General features: G+C 60.5%; 1 protein-coding gene across 1 annotated transcript in view; it reads right to left on the bottom strand.

Annotated features, from left to right (window-relative positions):
- The window catches only part of GTF2IRD1 (GTF2I repeat domain containing 1), a 117,582-nt gene extending 112,345 nt beyond the window's left edge, over positions 1-5,237 (bottom strand). Inside the window, exon 1 of the mRNA XM_040455661.1 lies at positions 5,149-5,237. The gene's annotated coding sequence lies outside the window, so the exon portion shown is untranslated. The remainder of the gene's footprint in view (positions 1-5,148) is intronic.

Here is a 5,237-nt window from a genome sequence, read left to right as displayed (position 1 = left end):
ACGAAAAAAGAAAACACAGTGGTTGCCAGGAGCTGGGGGAAGGTAAGGGGCTGGCTGCAAGTGAGCTTGAGGAAACTTTAAGGGGTGGTGGAACGTTCCATGTCTTTGCAGAGGCCGGGCTGCGTGAAGCAGCACATTGTACACACAGTGGTCAAACCCCTTAGAAAGCACACTTAAGACTTGAGCATTTCGGGGATTCCCTCATCCTTCACCAAAATACACACCCACCCATGGGGTGAGCCTTTCCTACGTGCGGGCCTGGGGCTGGATGCCAGGACCTGAGAATCTGCAGACCTGGGGCATCTGCAAGTTTCTCACTGCCTGGTGGAGTGACAGATAGACAGATGGACAGATATAGACTCCCCTATATGGTGGTTCTGCCAGAAGCCAGAAAATACACCTTGAGACACCACCCCCCCCCCCCGCCCCCGATCAGCAAACAGGCCTGGCCCCATCAAAGCCTCCAGGACAGAAGCAGCCTGAGGGCCTCCTCCAGCTACGGGCTCAGCCCCCCATCCCCAACTATACAGACTTGCTGTGCACCTGCAGGCTACCCAAGACCCAAGGCCCTTGAGCCAGGACCACTCACCTCTGGCTTCCCACATGGTCTCCACTCCAGGCCTGCACTGGGGTGACCCACATATCCACGCTCTGGAGGCTCCCCCCGTCCATCCACAGTATGTGAGTCTCAGGCAGGAGAGGGCGTATCATCTCCATGCGACATATGAGCACACAACCCAGACTTGGGGGCAAGGGACATGGTACACAGGACCCTGCCTCTTATTTCTTGGCTATAGCCACGGGGGCATCCCTCAAGGGACTGCCCCTCACCGCCTGTGACCCAACCCGGCAAAGATGCTCCCTTACCAGGGGCCCCTGAGGCAGGATCTCTAAGTCTTGAAGTGGGGGGGAACCATCAGAGAAACGGCCTCCCAGCGCTCAGGCCTCGCTCTGTAAACCTTGACGGCAAATCCTAACTTGGGTGCCCGATAGTGTCCCCAGCAGCTTCCCTTCCCCTCTACCCCCCCTTCCAATCACAGTGGCACAGAAGTCTCCGAAAACCAGGGCTTCCCAGAGCCCCCCACACCACCCAAGCTTAACAGGAGATCCGGACCCTGGGACCACAGACTAGAGAAAGCCGGACCAAGATAACTGGAGTCAGTGCTGCCTGATTCAAACTCTCCCAGCCCATCCCCTGGAGCTTTGGGTTGAGCCCTGATCCCAACTCCAGGCCTCAACCACTCCTTGAGCCTCTCTCCCCAGTCCCCGACAGTCCCCCAGCCCAGAGGTCACAGCTGCAAGGTTGCCAGATAAAATATGAGACCCCCGGTTCAGCTCCAGCTGAACAAAGTTACATCCTCAATCCCGCATTATCTGTGGCTTATCCGAAATCCAAATTTAACTGGGCATCCCTATTTTTATTAGCCAGATCTGGCAACCAGAAGCAGGTGGTCCTGAAGGAGGGAGACAGGTGGGCACACAAATAGCTCTGGGTTGGCCAGGCCCAGCTCCGGACCAAGAGGAAGAGTGTCGGGAACAAGGGCTCTGCCTGAGACACACCAACCAGCCATCCCCAGCCTGGGTGGGGACAAAGTACAGCCCCACCCAGCCCATTCAGCAAACTTAAGTCCCCACAAAGTGAACAAGGGCTCAGCCCCTTGCGCCAGCCCCCCATCCCCCCGGGGCTCTGAGTCCCTTACTGTCAGCAGCCACAACCCACAGCACTGAGTCTGAAATGACAGAGTAGCTACCCCAGCAAGCACGAGGGTCTCAGGGTCCCAGCCAGACACGCCTGCAAATGAGGGGCCTAGGAACCAAGTGGGGGAGCTGGCTCCCCTTGGGCCCCGCCTGGACACCCCAACATCTACACACGTCTGCACTGTCTCCCTGCCACCGAAGGTGGGAGGTGGGGGGGGGGTGAGGGGGCACACATCTCATTGCTGCTTCTAACCAATTCCATTTCTTCTCCAGTTCTCCCACATAAAACAATCCTTCCAATACTCCACCTCTGCTTATGAATTAATTCCTGCTGGGAATTCCCTTGCGGCTGCCCTAAGGGTCCACGTCTCCCGGGCCCCACAGCCTCCCGGAAGGTTCCAAACCCCCGGCCGGCCCCGAGTCCTGCTCTGCTCCCCGGTGTTTGTGAATTCACCCTGAAAGTTGTGTTCCCGGGTGCCCCTTGAGGCCTCCGCAGGCCCCTGGAGCTGGGCACAAATTCCCGCTTGTCCCAGGGAACCTGGCTGTGAGGCATTGAAGAGTTGTCCACAGACAGCCAAGAACCAGAGGTCTGAGAAGCAGGACAGAGGATATTCAGGAGTCTCACCATGGCGGGGGGGGGGGGGGGCACCCCCCCCACAGATAGGGACTCAGGGATAACAGGCTTAGCAATATGGGCCAAGGCTCTGAAGCCAGACTTCATCCATTCATTCCCTCAAGCAGCCATTCAACAAGTATTTGGGTGCCAGCCCTGGGCACCAGGGAATCAAAAGCAAGCCCCGGTCCCTGCCCTGCCCTTAGGGCACCTGGGGAGACAGATGTGGAGCCTCTGAGATCAACATTGGGACAGAGGAAGGACAGGATGCCACGGGGGACACAGAGGTAGCACCAAGGCCAGCCCTGGGATTCCAGCCCGAGGACCGTCAGCGTAGTCTTCATGGAGAGGAAACAGGCAAATCCTACCACCCGTATCCCCTCTAGGCAGGGCCACCAAAGGAAGTCTCCCACCCCCTCAGAGGAAGGATGCGAAGAACCTTCCAGGGAAGACGAACAGCTCATGCAAAGGGCATTCAGGAAAACTGAGGGACTCAATGAACCGGTCGAGGTGGCAGTGGATGGACGGATGAGTGACGGAACCCAGAACAGGGATGGACCAGGCGATGCGGTCTGTGGCTCCAAGGTCACACTTGTAGGAGACGAACGCCCCATGGCGTCACCCTGAGATCCTCACCTGGGTTTCTGACCACCCCCCGGACTGCTGCCAGACTGTGCAGGCGCTGGCTGCTGGGGACAGGCTGTGAGAACATCTGCCTCTGAGACCCCCATCATTATGTCTGCCTTTCCGACTATCTCCAAGCATCGAACACTAACATCCGCCACTGTGCCGGAAGGCGAGCCTGGCTCTGGGAGAGACTGCCTTCCAAGAACAGATAAAAAGTATTTGCGATGAGCATACTGCACATAAACGACCCTTCCTCTAGCACCTGGTGAACAGTCCTCTTAAGTAGGTTAAACGTGTCCCGACAACGCTGTCGTTAAGACCCAGGGTTGCCACCCTCAGCCCCAGGTCTCCCACATTTTATTTATTTCGTTTTTAAACTTTATTTCTTTTGAGAGTGAGAAAGTGCATTTGCAGGGGAAGGGCAGAGAGAGAGGAACAGGGAGAGAATCCCAAGCAAGCTCCGTGTTGTCAGCTCAGAGCCCCATGTGGGGCTCGAACTCACGAACCACGAGATCATGCCCTGAGCCAAAATCAAGAGTCTGACGCTGAATGGACTGAGCCACCCAGGTGCCCCTCCCACATTTTAAATGTACCAGCAGAGTGGGGTCCTCTGGGACCCTCTGAGTCACAGCCTCAACTTTCTAGGTCACTCTCCTAGTGGGCTGCAGAATGGGGTGTGGTCTTAAGCCTCTCAAATCCCCAAAGCAGGTGGGGGGTTCTGACATCCCCTCACCTTGGAGCCAAGTCTGTCCCCTGGTCCAGTGGTCCCTGTTCGGAAGAGGTCAGAGTCTACCTCAAACCCTCCTGGGCTCCCACAGTGGGTGGCTTGGGATGGGCACCTGACCACCCATCTTGGCCACCCCTGCGCCCAGACCATCCCCACCAGCAGCCACCAGCCTCCCAGCCACTGCTGCCTCCTGCTCCGAATAAATAATCAATGCCAGTGCCCTTTCCCTTTGGGAATGACACTGCTGAAATAAATGGCTGCTTGGAAGGCACCTCCCAAGCCCCGAGGACCCGGGCAGTGCCGAGGAGCAAGCAGTCCCAGCCCGGAGGCCACCAGACGAGGTCAGAGCAGCTTCTGGCCGCCTCTTCCTTCCACTGTGAGCAGCAAGGGAAGGCCCCTGCCAGTGCCCACTCCTCGGTCCACGCCTAGCCCCTCACCCAGCTGCTAGGCCCAGGGCAGTCCCACGCCCCCCACCACCAGGACCCCACTCCATCCAAGGACAGCACTGCCCCCACTTGCCTGGCAAGGAGACCCCTGCGTGCGGAGTTCCCTCACTTCCGCGGTGATGGGGGACACAGGGGCCTCCCCCCACCCAGGTCTGGTCCACGGAGGTTAGGTCACATGGCCAGATGCCCAGGAGGGCAGAACTCTCAGCTGCAACGTCCCCCTCTGCCCTGGGCCCAGGCCAGGGCATCATCCCTGTCCCTGGCCACACGCCGGGGGCCGGAGCCCAGGAGAGGCACCGAGCCCGTCATTTCGAAGGACTCAGGATGGGGGGGTGGGCATCAAGCACCCCGTGACGCTCCACAGGCCTCCCTGCCGGTGTGCGGGAACTCACAGACCACCTACATGCGGGGCACCCCCAACTTGCTCCTCTGAATGCTTTGTGGCCCCCACCGCCATCCTCTGAGACTCTTCCCCGCCCTCCTCCACAGGTTCAGCTGCCGCCACTCAGGCCAGCCCCCTCCCCGGGGTACCCCAACAGGAACCACTGTGCGGGGCAGTCCTCGCTGTGTCGGACTCAGCCTGCGAGTGGGGGGCACCGGCCGGGAGATGGCCCAGCCCGAGGAAGGCAGAGGTGGGGGGCGGAGGGGGGGGGCGGGGACCGGCGGCCTTCCCAGCCCCCTCTGCTCCCACACTGGCGCCCGCCGCCGCGGGCAGCACGACTGACCTCATTCGCCAACTGCAGCAGCCTGCGGGCGCCCGCCGCCCGCCCGGGACGCCCCCCACCTCCGGAAGGACCGGGGGGGTGACAGTTCCCGGCTCCCACCCCCCTCCCGGCAGGTGAGGGAGGCCGGCCCTCCCCGCCGCCACCAACCCCCCCCCCCGCCCGAATTATAATCCCAGTCACGTGCCTCCCAAGGCACCCGAAAGCCGGACCCAGATTCTGGAACACCTTGAGGGGGAGGGGCGGGGGCCACGGGGGTGGGAGGAGAAGGGGAGAAGGGCCTCGGCGCCCGCCCCCCGCAAAAGTTTCTCCTACCTTGGAGGATCCCCAAGCGCTCCTGCCAGCGGCGCCCCGGCCCCGGCCCGCGGCCAGGACTCAGCCTCCTGCCGCTGCCTCCTTAATTA

This window comes from Herpailurus yagouaroundi, unplaced genomic scaffold (genome assembly GCF_014898765.1).
Source record: "Herpailurus yagouaroundi ecotype Mexico unplaced genomic scaffold, PumYag 216, whole genome shotgun sequence".
NCBI classification, from domain to species: Eukaryota; Metazoa; Chordata; class Mammalia; order Carnivora; family Felidae; genus Herpailurus; species Herpailurus yagouaroundi.
The sequence above is the reverse complement of the archived record's forward strand: the minus strand, read 5'-3'. Positions and strand labels throughout refer to the sequence as shown.